Raw genomic sequence first — 15,510 nt, forward strand, 5'->3', positions numbered from 1 at the left:
AACAGGGGGCAATAGACTGTATTCTCCTGTCCTACAGTCATCCTCTCCCCTGAAATGGCTGATAACAGGCGGCAATAGACTGTATTCTCCTGTCCTACAGTCATCCTCTCCCCTGAAATGGCTGATAACAGGGGCAATAGACTGTATTCTCCTGTCCTACAGTCATCCTCTCCCCTGAAATGGCTGATAACAGGGGGCAATAGACTGTATTCTCCTGTCCTACAGTCATCCTCTCCCCTGAAATGGCTGATAACAGGGGCAATAGACTGTATTCTCCTGTCCTACAGTCATCCTCTCCTCTGAAATGGCTGATAACAGGGGCAATAGACTGTATTCTCCTGTCCTACAGTCATCCTCTCCCTCTGAAATGCTGATAACAGGGGCAATAGACTGTATTCTCCTGTCCATACAGTCATCCTCTGCCCTGAAATGGCTGATAACAGGAGGCAATAGACTGTATTCTCCTGTCCCTACAGTCATCCTCTCCCCTGAAATGGCTGATAACAGGGAGCAATAGACTGTATTCTCCTGTCCTACAGTCATCCTCTCCCCTGAAATGGCTGATAACAGGGAGCAATAGACTGTATTCTCCTGTCCTACAGTCATCCTCTCCCCTGAAATGGCTGATAACAGGGGCAATAGATTGTATTCTCCTGTCCTACAGTCATCCTCTCCCTGAAATGGCTGATAACAGGGAGCAATAGACTGTATTCTCCTGTCCTACAGTCATCCTCTCCCCTGAAATGGCTGATAACAGGGAGCAATAGACTGTATTCTCCTGTCCTACAGTCATCCTCTCCCCTGAAATGGCTGATAACAGGGAGCAATAGACTGTATTCTCCTGTCCTACAGTCATCCTCTCCCCTGAAATGGCTGATAACAGGAGCAATAGACTGTATTCTCCTGTCCTACAGTCATCCTCTCCCCTGAAATGGCTGATAACAGGAGGCAATAGACTGTATTCTCCTGTCCTACAGTCATCCTCTCCCTGAAATGGCTGATAACAGGGGCAATAGACTGTATTCTCCTGTCCTACAGTCATCCTCTCCCCTGAAATGGCTGATAACAGGAGCAATAGACTGTATTCTCCTGTCCTACAGTCATCCTCTCCCCTGAAATGGCTGATAACAGGGGCAATAGACTGTATTCTCCTGTCCTACAGTCATCCTCTCCCCTGAAATGGCTGATAACAGGGGGCAATAGACTGTATTCTCCTGTCCTACAGTCATCCTCTCCCCTGAAATGGCTGATAACAGGGGGCAATAGACTGTATTCTCCTGTCCTACAGTCATCCTCTCCCCTGAAATGGCTGATAACAGGGGCAATAGACTGTATTCTCCTGTCCTACAGTCATCCTCTCCCCTGAAATGGCTGATAACAGGGAGCAATAGACTGTATTCTCCTGTCCTACAGTCATCCTCTCCCCTGAAATGGCTGATAACAGGGGGCAATAGACTGTATTCTCCTGTCCTACAGTCATCCTCTCCCCTGAAATGGCTGATAACAGGGAGCAATAGACTGTATTCTCCTGTCCTACAGTCATCCTCTCCCCTGAAATGGCTGATAACAGGGGGCAATAGACTGTATTCTCCTGTCCTACAGTCATCCTCTCCCCTGAAAATGGCTGATAACAGGGGGCAATAGACTGTATTCTCCTGTCCTACAGTCATCCTCTCCCCTGAAATGGCTGATAACAGGGAGCAATAGACTGTATTCTCCTGTCCTACAGTCATCCTCTCCCCTGAAAATGGCTGATAACAGGGGGCAATAGACTGTATTCTCCTGTCCTACAGTCATCCTCTCCCCTGAAATGGCTGATAACAGGGAGCAATAGATTGTATTCTCCTGTCCTACAGTCATCCTCTCCCTGAAATGGCTGATAACAGGGGCAATAGACTGTATTCTCCTGTCCTACAGTCATCCTCTCCCCTGAAATGGCTGATAACAGGGGGCAATAGCTGTATTCTCCTGTCCTACAGTCATCCTCTCCCCTGAAATGGCTGATAACAGGGAGCAATAGACTGTATTCTCCTGTCCTACAGTCATCCTCTCCCCTGAAATGGCTGATAACAGGGAGCAATAGACTGTATTCTCCTGTCCTACAGTCATCCTCTCCCCTGAAATGGCTGATAACAGGGAGCAATAGACTGTATTCTCCTGTCCTACAGTCATCCTCTCCCCTGAAATGGCTGATAACAGGGAGCAATAGACTGTATTCTCCTGTCCTACAGTCATCCTCTCCCCTGAAATGGCTGATAACAGGGGAGCAATAGACTGTATTCTCCTGTCCTACAGTCATCCTCTCCCTGAAATGGCTGATAACAGGGAGCAATAGACTGTATTCTCCTGTCCTACAGTCATCCTCTCCCCTGAAATGGCTGATAACAGGGGGCAATAGACTGTATTCTCCTGTCCTACAGTCATCCTCTCCCCTGAAATGGCTGATAACAGGGGCAATAGACTGTATTCTCCTGTCCTACAGTCATCCTCTCCCCTGAAATGGCTGATAACAGGGGCAATAGACTGTATTCTCCTGTCCTACAGTCATCCTCTCCCTGAAATGGCTGATAACAGGGGGCAATAGACTGTATTCTCCTGTCCTACAGTCATCCTCTCCCCTGAAATGGCTGATAACAGGGGGCAATAGACTGTATTCTCCTGTCCTACAGTCATCCTCTCCCCCTGAAATGGCTGATAACAGGGGCAATAGACTGTATTCTCCTGTCCTACAGTCATCCTCTCCCCTGAAATGGCTGATAACAGGGAGCAATAGACTGTATTCTCCTGTCCTACAGTCATCCTCTCCCCTGAAATGGCTGATAACAGGGGGCAATAGACTGTATTCTCCTGTCCTACAGTCATCCTCTCCCCTGAAATGCCTGATAACAGGGGCAATAGACTGTATTCTCCTGTCCTACAGTCATCCTCTCCCCTGAAATGGCTGATATCAGGAGCAATAGACTGTATTCTCCTGTCCTACAGTCATCCTCTCCCCTGAAATGGCTGATAACAGGGGGCAATAGACTGTATTCTCCTGTCCTACAGTCATCCTCTCCCCTGAAATGGCTGATAACAGGGGGCAATAGATTGTATTCTCCTGTCCTACAGTCATCCTCTCCCCTGAAATGGCTGATAACAGGGGCAATAGACTGTATTCCTCCTGTCCTACAGTCATCCTCTCCCCTGAAATGGCTGATAACAGGAGGCAATAGACTGTATTCTCCTGTCCTACAGTCATCCTCTCCCTGAAATGGCTGATAACAGGGAGCAATAGACTGTATTCTCCTGTCCTACAGTCATCCTCTCCCCTGAAATGGCTGATAACAGGGGCAATAGACTGTATTCTCCTGTCCCTACAGTCATCCTCTCCCCTGAAATGGCTGATAACAGGGGGCAATAGACTGTATTCTCCTGTCCTACAGTCATCCTCTCCCCTGAAATGGCTGATAACAGGGAGCAATAGACTGTATTCTCCTGTCCTACAGTCATCCTCTCCCCTGAAATGGCTGATAACAGGAGGCAATAGACTGTATTCTCCTGTCCTACAGTCATCCTCTCCCCTGAAATGGCTGATAACAGGGGGGCAATAGACTGTATTCTCCTGTCCTACAGTCATCCTCTCCCCTGAAATGGCTGATAACAGGGGCAATAGACTGTATTCTCCTGTCCTACAGTCATCCTCTCCCCTGAAATGGCTGATAACAGGGAGCAATAGACTGTATTCTCCTGTCCTACAGTCATCCTCTCCCCTGAAATGGCTGATAACAGGGAGCAATAGACTGTATTCTCCTGTCCTACAGTCATCCTCTCCCTGAAATGGCTGATAACAGGGGCAATAGACTGTATTCTCCTGTCCTACAGTCATCCTCTCCCCTGAAATGGCTGATAACAGGGAGCAATAGACTGTATTCTCCTGTCCTACAGTCATCCTCTCCCCTGAAATGGCTGATAACAGGGAGCAATAGACTGTATTCTCCTGTCCTACAGTCATCCTCTCCCCTGAAATGGCTGATAACAGGGGCAATAGACTGTATTCTCCTGTCCTACAGTCATCCTCTCCCCTGAAATGGCTGATAACAGGGGCAATAGACTGTATTCTCCTGTCCTACAGTCATCCTCTCCCCTGAAATGGCTGATAACAGGGGCAATAGACTGTATTCTCCTGTCCTACAGTCATCCTCTCCCCTGAAATGGCTGATAACAGGGAGCAATAGACTGTATTCTCCTGTCCTACAGTCATCCTCTCCCCTGAAATGGCTGATAACAGGGGGCAATAGACTGTATTCTCCTGTCCTACAGTCATCCTCTCCCCTGAAATGGCTGATAACAGGGGCAATAGACTGTATTCTCCTGTCCTACAGTCATCCTCTCCCCTGAAATGGCTGATAACAGGGGCAATAGACTGTATTCTCCTGTCCTACAGTCATCCTCTCCCCTGAAATGGCTGATAACAGGGAGCAATAGACTGTATTCTCCTGTCCTACAGTCATCCTCTCCCCTGAAATGGCTGATAACAGGGGCAATAGACTGTATTCTCCTGTCCTACAGTCATCCTCTCCCCTGAAATGGCTGATAACAGGGGCAATAGACTGTATTCTCCTGTCCTACAGTCATCCTCTCCCCTGAAATGGCTGATAACAGGGGCAATAGACTGTATTCTCCTGTCCTACAGTCATCCTCTCCCCTGAAATGGCTGATAACAGGGAGGCAATAGACTGTATTCTCCTGTCCTACAGTCATCCTCTCCCCTGAAATGGCTGATAACAGGGGGCAATAGACTGTATTCTCCTGTCCTACAGTCATCCTCTCCCCTGAAATGGCTGATAACAGGGGGCAATAGACTGTATTCTCCTGTCCTACAGTCATCCTCTCCCCTGAAATGGCTGATAACAGGGGCAATAGACTGTATTCTCCTGTCCTACAGTCATCCTCTCCCCTAAAATGGCTGATAACAGGGGGCAATAGACTGTATTATCCTGTCCTACAGTCATCCTCTCCCCTGAAATGGCTGATAACAGGGGCAATAGACTGTATTCTCCTGTCCTACAGTCATCCTCTCCCCTGAAATGGCTGATAACAGGGGGCAATAGACTGTATTCTCCTGTCCTACAGTCATCCTCTCCCCTGAAATGGCTGATAACAGGGGGCAATAGACTGTATTCTCCTGTCCTACAGTCATCCTCTCCCCTGAAATGGCTGATAACAGGAGGCAATAGACTGTATTCTCCTGTCCTACAGTCATCCTCTCCCCTGAAATGTCTGATAACAGGGAGCAATAGACTGTATTCTCCTGTCCTACAGTCATCCTCTCCCCTGAAATGGCTGATAACAGGGGCAATAGACTGTATTCTCCTGTCCTACAGTCATCCTCTCCCCTGAAATGGCTGATAACAGGGGCAATAGACTGTATTCCTCCTGTCCTACAGTCATCCTCTCCCCGAAATGGCTGATAACAGGGGGCAATAGACTGTATTCTCCTGTCCTACAGTCATCCTCTCACCTGAAATGGCTGATAACAGGGGGCAATATATTGTATCTCCTGTCCTACAGTCATCCTCTTCCCCTGAAATGGCTGATAACAGGGACAATAGATGTATTCTCCTGTCCTACAGTCATCCTCCCCCCCTGAAATGGCTGATAATAGGGGCAATAGACTGGATTCTCCTGTCCTACATTCATCCTCTCCCCTGAAATGGCTGATACATGGTGCAATAGACTTGTATTCTCCTGTCCTACAGTCATCCTCTCCCCTGAAATGGGCCGATAACAGGGGACATAGACTGTATTCTCCTGTCCTACAGTCATCCTCTCCCCTATGAATGGCCGATAACAGGGAGCAATAGACTGTATCTCCTGCCCAACAGTCATCCTCTCCCCTGAAATGGCTGATAACAGGGAGCAATAGATTGTATTCTCCTGTCCTACAGTCATCCTCTCCCCTGAAATGGCCGATACACAGAGAGGCAATAGACTGTATTCACCTGTCCTACAGTCATCCTCTCCCCTGAAATGGCTGATAACAGGGAGGCAATAGACTGACTTCTCCTGTCCTACAGTCATCCTCTCCCCTGAAATGGCTGATAACAGGAGCAATAGACTGTATTCTCCTGTCCTACAGTCATCCTCTCCCCTGAAATGGCTGATAACAGGGGCAATAGACTGTATTCTCCTGTCCTACAGTCATCCTCTCCCCTGAAATGGCTGATAACAGGGGCAATAGACTGTATTCTCCTGTCCTACAGTCATCCTCTCCCCTGAAATGGCTGATAACAGGGAGCAATAGACTGTATTCTCCTGTCCTACAGTCATCCTCTCCCCTGAAATGGCTGATAACAGGGGGCAATAGACTGTATTCTCCTGTCCTACAGTCATCCTCTCCCCTGAAATGGCTGATAACAGGGGGCAATAGATTGTATTCTCCTGTCCTACAGTCATCCTCTCCCCTGAAATGGCTGATAACAGGGAGCAATAGACTGTATTCTCCTGTCCTACAGTCATCCTCTCCCCTGAAATGGCTGATAACAGGGGCAATAGACTGTATTCTCCTGTCCTACAGTCATCCTCTCCCCTGAAATGGCTGATAACAGGGGCAATAGATTGTATTCTCCTGTCCTACAGTCATCCTCTCCCCTGAAATGGCCGATAACAGGGACAATAGACTGTATTCTCCTGTCCTACAGTCATCCTCTCCCTGAAATGGCTGATAACAGGAGCAATAGACTGTATTCCTCCTGTCCTACAGTCATCCTCTCCCCTGAATGGCCGATAACAGGGGACAATAGACTGTATTCTCCTGTCCTACGTCATCCTCTCCCCTGAAATGGCCGATAAACAGGGAGCAATAGACTGTATTCACCGGCCTACAGTCATCCTCTCCCCTGAAATGGCTGATAACAGGGGTGCAATAGACTGTATTCTCCCTCCGGCCCTACATTCATCCTCTCCCCTGAAATGGCTGATAACATGGGGCAATAGACTGTATTCTCCTGTCCTACAGTCATCCTCTCCCCTGAGAAATGGCTGATAACAGGAGGCAATAGACTGTATCTCCTGCCCGAACAGTCATCCTCTCCCTCTGAAATGGCTGATAACAGGGAGCAATAGACTGTATTCTCCTGTCCTACAGTCATCCTCTCCCCTGAAATGGCTGATAACAGGGAGCAATAGACTGTATTCTCCTGTCCTACAGTCATCCTCTCCCCTGAAATGGCTGATAACAGGGGGCAATAGACTGTATTCTCCTGTCCTACAGTCATCCTCTCTCTGAAATGGCTGATAACAGGGGGTAATAGACTGTATTCTCCTGTCCTACAGTCATCCTCTCCCCTGAAATGGCTGATAACAGGGAGCAATAGATTGTATTCTCCTGTCCTACAGTCATCCTCTCCCCTGAAATGGCTGATAACAGGGAGCAATAGACTGTATTCTCCTGTCCTACAGTCATCCTCTCCCTGAAATGGCTGATAACAGGGAGCAATAGACTGTATTCTCCTGTCCTACAGTCATCCTCTCCCCTGAAATGGCTGATACCAGGGGCAATAGACTGTATTCTCCTGTCCTACAGTCATCCTCTCCCCTGAAATGGCTGATAACAGGGAGCAATAGACTGTATTCTCCTGTCCTACAGTCATCCTCTCCCTGAAATGGCTGATAACAGGGAGCAATAGACTGTATTCTCCTGTCCTACAGTCATCCTCTCCCCTGAAATGGCTGATAACAGGGGTAATAGATTGTATTCTCCTGTCCTACAGTCATCCTCTCCCCTAAAATGGCTGATAACAGGAGGCAATATACTGTATTCTCCTGTCCTACAGTCATCCTCTCCCCTGAAATGGCTGATAACAGGGAGCAATAGACTGTATTCTCCTGTCCTACAGTCATCCTCTCCCCTGAAATGGCTGATAACAGGGGGCAATAGACTGTATTCTCCTGTCCTACAGTCATCCTCTCCCCTGAAATGGCTGATAACAGGGGCAATAGACTGTATTCTCCTGTCCTACAGTCATCCTCTCCCTGAAATGGCTGATAACAGGGGGCAATAGACTGTATTCTCCTGTCCTACAGTCATCCTCTCCCCTAAAATGGCTGATAACAGGGGCAATAGACTGTATTCTCCTGTCCTACAGTCATCCTCTCCCCTGAAATGGCTGATAACAGGGGGCAATAGACTGTATTCTCCTGTCCTACAGTCATCCTCTCCCCTAAAATGGCTGATAACAGGGGGCAATAGACTGTATTCTCCTGTCCTACAGTCATCCTCTCCCCTGAAATGGCTGATAACAGGGGCAATAGACTGTATTCTCCTGTCCTACAGTCATCCTCTCCCCTGAAATGGCTGATAACAGGGGGCAATAGACTGTATTCTCCTGTCCTACAGTCATCCTCTCACCTGAAATGGCTGATAACAGGGGGCAATAGACTGTATTCTCCTGTCCTACAGTCATCCTCTCCCCTGAAATGGCTGATAACAGGAGGCAATAGACTGTATTCTCCTGTCCTACAGTCATCCTCTCCCCTGAAATGGCTGATAACAGGGGGCAATAGACTGTATTCTCCTGTCCTACAGTCATCCTCTCCCCCGAATGTCTGATAACAGGAGCAATAGACTGTATCCTCCTGTCCTACAGTCATCCTCTCCCCTAAAATGGCTGATAACAGGGGCAATAGACTGTATTATCCTGTCCTACAGTCATCCTCCTCCCCTGAAATGGTCTGATAACAGGGGCAATAGATTGTATTTTTCCTGTCCTACAGTCATCCTCTCACCTGAAATGGCTGATAACAGGGGGCAATAGACTGTATTTTCCTGTCCTACAGTCATCCTCTCACCTGAAATGGCTGATAACAGGGGGCAATAGATTGTATTCTCCTGTCCTATAGTCATCCTCTCCCCTGAAATGGCTGATAACAGGGAGCAATAGACTGTATTCTCCTGTCCTACAGTCATCCTCTCCCCTGAAATGGCTGATAACAGGGGGCAATAGACTGTATTCTCCTGTCCTACAGTCATCCTCTCTCCTGAAATGGCTGATAACAGGGGCCAATAGACTGCATATCTCCTGTCCTACAGTCATCCCCCCCCCCTGAAATGTCTGATAACAGGAGGCAATAGACTGTATTCTCCTGTCCTACAGTCATCTCATCTCCCTGAATGGCTGATAACAGGGGGCAATAGTCTGTATTCCTCCTGTCCTACAGTCATCCTCTCCCCTGAAAATGGCTGATAACAGGGAGCAATAGATTGTATCTCCTCCTGTCATCACAGTCATCCTCTCCCCTGAAATGGCTGATACAGGGGGTCAATAGACTGTATTCTCCTGTCTACAGTCATCTCTCCCCTGAATATGGCTGGATAACAGGAGCAATAGACTGTATTCTCCTGTCCTACAGTCATCCTCTCCTCTGAAATGGCTGATAACAGGGAGCAATAGACTGTATTCTCCTGTCCTACAGTCATCCTCTCCCCTGAAATGGCCGATAACAGGGGACAATAGACTGTATTCTCCTGTCCTACAGTCACCCTCTCCCCTGAAATGGCCGATAACAGGGGGTAATAGACTGTATTCTCCTGCCCTACAGTCATCCTCTCCCCTGAAATGGCTGATAACAGGGAGCAATAGATTGTATTCTCCTGTCCTACAGTCATCCTCTCTCCTGAAATGGCTGATAACAGGGGGCAATAGACTGTATTCTCCTGTCCTACAGTCATCCTCTCCCCTGAAATGGCTTATAACTGGGGAGCAATAGACTGTATTCTCCTGTCCTACAGTCATCCTCTCCCTGAAATGGGCTTATAACTGGGAGCAATAGACTGTATTCTCCTGTCCTACAGTCATCTTCCCCCTGAAATGGCTGATAAACAGGGGGCAATAGACTGTATTCTCCTGTCCTACAGTCATCCTTCGCCCCTGAAATGACTGATAACAGGGAGCAATAGACTGTATTCTCCTGTCCTACAGTCATCCTATCCCCTGAAATGGCTGATAACAGAGGACAATAGATTGTATTCTCCTGTCCTACAGTCATCCTCTCCCCTGAAATGGCCGATAACAGGGGGTAATAGACTGTATTCTCCTGTCCTACAGTCATCCTCTCCCCTGAAATGGCTGATAACAGGGGCAATAGACTGTATTCTCCTGTCCTACAGTCATCCTCTCCCCTGAAATGTCTGATATCAGGGATCAATAGACTGTATTCTCCTGTCCTAACAGTCATCCTCTCCCCTGAAATGGCTGATAACAGGGGAGCAATAGACTGTATTCTCCTGTCCTACAGCCATCCTCTCCCCTGAAATGGCTGATAACAGGGGGGCAATAGACTGTATTCTCCTGTCCTACAGTCATCCTCTCCCCTGAAATGGCTGATAACAGGAGCAATAGATTGTATTCCTCCTGTCCTACAGTCATCCTCTCCCCTGAAATGGCTGATAACAGGGAGCAATAGATTGTATTCTCCTGTCCCTACAGTCATCCTCTCTCCTGATATGGCTGATAACAGGGGGCAATAGATTGTATTCTCCTGTCCTATAGTCATCCTCTTCCCTGAAATGGCTGATAACAGGGAGCAATAGACTGTATTCTCCTGTCCCTACAGCCACCCTCTCCCTGAAATGGCTTATAACAGGGAGCAATAGATTGTATTCTCCTGTCCTACAGTCATCCTCTCCCCTGAAATGGCTGATAACAGGGGGAATAGACTGTATTCTCCTGTCCTACAGTCATCCTCTCCCCTGAAATGGCTGATAACAGGGGGCAATAGACTGTATTCTCCTGTCCTACAGTCATCTTCTCCCCTGAAATGGCTGATAACAGGGAGCAATAGACTGTATTCTCCTGTCCTACAGTCATCCCTCTCCTCTGAAATGGCTGATAACAGGGAGCAATAGACTGTATTCTCCGCCTGTCCTACAGTCATCCTCTCCCCTGAAATGGCCGATAACAGGGGGCAATAGACTGTATTATCCTGCCCTACAGTCATCCTCTCCCCTGAAATGGCTGATAACAGGGAGCAATAGACTGTATTCTCCTGTCCTACAGTCATCCTCTTCCCTGAAATGGCCGATAACAGGGGGCAATAGATTGTATTCTCCTGTCCTACAGTCATCCTCTCCTCTGAAATGGCTGATAACAGGGGGCAATAGACTGTATTCTCCTGTCCTACAGTCATCCTCTCCCCTGAAATGGCTGATAACAGGGAGCAATAGACTGTATTCTCCTGTCCTACAGTCATCCTCTCCTCTGAAATGGCTGATAACAGGGGGCAATAGACTGTATTCTCCTGTCCTACAGTCATCCTCTCCCCTGAAATGGCTGATAACAGGGAGCAATAGACTGTATTCTCCTGTCCTACAGTCATCCCCTCCCCAGAAATGGCTGATAACAGGGAGCAATAGACTGTATTCTCCTGTCCTACAGTCATCCTCTCCCCTGAAATGGCTGATAACAGGGGGCAATAGATTGTATTCTCCTGTCCTACAGTCATCCTCCCCCCTGAAATGGCTGATAACAGAGGGCAATAGACTGTATTCTCCTGTCCTACAGTCATCCTCCCCCCTGAAATGGCTGATAACAGGGGGCAATAGACTGTATTCTCCTGTCCTACAGTCATCCTCTCCCTGAAATGGCTGATAACAGGGAGCAATAGACTGTATTCTTCTCCTGTCCTACAGTCATCCTCTCCCCTGAAATGGCTGATAACAGGGGGGCAATAGACTGTATTCTCCTGCCCTACAGTCATCCTCGCCCCTGAAACGACTGATAACAGGGAGCAATAGACTGTATTCTCCTGTCCTACAGTCATCCTCTCCCCTGAAATGGCTGATAACAGAGGACAATAGATTGTATTCTCCTGTCCTAACAGTCATCCTCTCCCCTGAAATGGCCGATAACAGGGGGTAATAGACTGTATTTCTCCTGTCCTACAGTCATCCTCTCCCTGAAAATGGCTGATAACAGGGGCAATAGACCTGTATTCTCCTGTCCTACAGTCATCCTCTCCCCTGAAATGTCTGATATCAAGGATCAATAGACTGATATTCTCCTGTCCTACAGTCATCCTCTCCCTGAAATGGCTGATAACAGGGAGCAATAGACTGTATTCTCCTGTCCTACAGCCATCCTCTCCCCTGAAATGGCTGATAACAGGGGGCAATAGACTGTATTCTCCTGTCCTACAGTCATCCTCTCCCCTGAAATGGCTGATAACAGGGAGCAATAGACTGTATTCTCCTGTCCTACAGTCATCCTCTCCCCTGAAATGGCTGATAACAGGAGCAATAGATTGTATTCTCCTGTCCTACAGTCATCCTCTCTCCTGAAATGGCTGATAACAGGGGGCAATAGATTGTATTCTCCTGTCCTATAGTCATCCTCTCCCCTGAAATGGCTGATAACAGGGAGCAATAGACTGTATTCTCCTGTCCTACAGCCATCCTCTCCCCTGAAATGGCTTATAACAGAGAGCAATAGATTGTATTCTCCTGTCCTACAGTCATCCTCTCCCCTGAAATGGCTGATAACAGGGGAATAGACTGTATTCTCCTGTCCTACAGTCATCCTCTCCCCTGAAATGGCTGATAACAGGGGGCAATAGACTGTATTCTCCTGTCCTACAGTCATCTTCTCCCCTGAAATGGCTGATAACAGGGAGCAATAGACTGTATTCTCCTGTCCTACAGTCATCCTCTCCTCTGAAATGGCTGATAACAGGGAGCAATAGACTGTATTCTCCTGTCCTACAGTCATCCTCTCCCCTGAAATGGCCGATAGCAGGGGGCAATAGACTGTATTCTCCTGCCCTACAGTCATCCTCTCCCTGAAATGGCTGATAACAGGGAGCAATAGACTGTATTCTCCTGTCCTACAGTCATCCTCTTCCCTGAAATGGCCGATAACAGGGGGCAATAGATTGTATTCTCCTGTCCTACAGTCATCCTCTCCTCTGAAATGGCTGATAACAGGGGGCAATAGACTGTATTCTCCTGTCCTACAGTCATCCTCTCCCCTGAAATGGCTGATAACAGGGAGCAATAGACTGTATTCTCCTGTCCTACAGTCATCCTCTCCTCTGAAATGGCTGATAACAGGGGGCAATAGACTGTATTCTCCTGTCCTACAGTCATCCTCTCCCCTGAAATGGCTGATAACAGGGAGCAATAGACTGTATTCTCCTGTCCTACAGTCATCCCCTCCCCAGAAATGGCTGATAACAGGGAGCAATAGACTGTATTCTCCTGTCCTAACAGTCATCCTCTCCCCTGAAATGGCTGATAACAGGGGGCAATAGATTGTATTCTCCTGTCCTACAGTCATCCTCCCCCTGAAATGGCTGATAACAGAGGGCAATAGACTGTATTCTCCTGTCCTACAGTCATCCTCCCCCCTGAAATGGCTGATAACAGAGGGCAATAGGACTGTATTCTCCTGTCCTACAGTCATCCTCTCCCCTGAAATGGCTGATAACAGGGAGCAATAGACTGTATTCTCCCTGTCCTACAGTCATCCTCTCCCCTGAAATGGCTGATAACAGGGGGCAATAGACTGTATTCTCCTGCCCTACAGTCATCCTCTCCCCTGAAATGACTGATAACAGGGAGCAATAGACTGTATTCTCCTGTCCTACAGTCATCCTCTCCCCTGAAATGGCTGATAACAGGGGGCAATAGACTGTATTCTCCTGTCCTACAGTCATCTCCCCCCTGAAATGGATGATAACAGGGGGCAATAGACTGTATTCTCCTGTCCTACAGTCATCCTCTCCCCTGAAATGTCTGATAACAGGAAGCAATAGACTGTATTTTCCTGTCCTACAGTCATCCTCTCCCCTGAAATGACTGATAACAGGGGGCAATAGACTGTATTCTCCTGTCCTACAGTCATCCTCTCCCCTGAAAAGGCTGATAACAGGGGGCAATAGACTGTATTCTCCTGTCCTACAGTCATCCTCTCTCCTGAAATGGCTGATAACAGGGAGCAATAGACTGTATTCTCATGTCCTACAGTCATCCTCTCCCCTGAAATGGCTGATAACAGGGGCAATAGATTGTATTCTCCTGTCCTATAGTCATCCTCTCCACTGAAATGGCTGATAACAGGGAGCAATAGATTGTATTCTCCTGTCCTACAGTCATCCTCTCTCCTGAAATGGCTGATAACAGGGAGCAATAGACTGTATTCTCCTGTCCTACAGTCATCCTCTCCCTGAAATGGCTGATAACAGGGGGCAATAGATTGTATTCTCCTGTCCTACAGTCATCCTCTCCCCTGAAATGGCTGATAACAGAGGGCAATAGACTGTATTCTCCTGTCCTACAGTCATCCTCTCCCCTGAAATGGCTGATAACAGGGAGCAATAGACTGTATTCTCCTGTCCTACAGTCATCCTCTCCCCTGAAATGGCTGATAACAGGGGGCAATAGATTGTATTCTCCTGTCCTATAGTCATCCTCTCCCCTGAAATGGCTGATAACAGAGGGCAATATACTGTATTCCCCTGTCCTACAGTTATCCTCTCCCCTGAAATGGCTGATAACAGGGAGCAATAGACTGTATTCTCCTGTCCTACAGTCATCCTCTCCCCTGAAATGGCTGATAACAGGGGGCAATAGACTGTATTCTCCTGTCCTACAGTCATCCTCTCTCCTGAAATGGCTGATAACAGGAGCAATAGATTGTATTCTCCTGTCCTACAGCCATCCTCTCCCCTGAAATGGCTGATAACAGGGAGCAATAGATTGTATTCTCCTGTCCTACAGCCATCCTCTCCCCTGAAATGGCTGATAACAGGGGGCAATAGACTGTATTCTCCTGTCCTACAGTCATCTTCTCCCTGAAATGGCTGATAACAGAGAGCAATAGACTGTATTCTCCTGTCCTACAGTCATCCTCTCCCCTGAAATGGCTGATAACAGGAGCAATAGACTGTATTCTCCTGTCCTACAGTCATCCTCTCCCCTGAAATGGCTGATAACAGGGGGCAATAGACTGTATTCTCCTGTCCTACAGTCATCCTCTCCCCTGAAATGTCTGATAACAGGAAGCAATAGACTGTATTCTCCTGTCCTACAGTCATCCTCTCTCCTGAAATGGCTGATAACAGGGGGCAATAGATTGTATTCTCCTGTCCTATAGTCATCCTCTCCCTGAAATGGCTGAAAACAGGGAGCAATAGACTGTATTCTCCTGTCCTACAGTCATCCTCTCCCCTGAAATGGCTGATAACAGGGGGCAATAGATTGTATTCTCCTGTCCTACAGTCATCCTCTCCCCTGAAATGGCTGATAACAGGGAGCAATAGATTGTATTCTCCTGTCCTACAGTCATCCTCTCCCCTGAAATGGCTGATAACAGGGGGCAATAGACTGTATTCCTCCTGTCCTACAGTCATCTTCTCCCCTGAAATGGCTGATAACAGGAGCAATAGACTGTAGTCTCCTGTCCTACAGGCATCCTCTCCCCTGAAATGGCTGATAACAGGGGGCAATAGACTGTATTCTCCTGTCCTACAGTCATC

Source organism: Bufo bufo, chromosome 4, assembly GCF_905171765.1.
Source record: "Bufo bufo chromosome 4, aBufBuf1.1, whole genome shotgun sequence".
Lineage (NCBI taxonomy): Eukaryota > Metazoa > Chordata > Amphibia > Anura > Bufonidae > Bufo > Bufo bufo.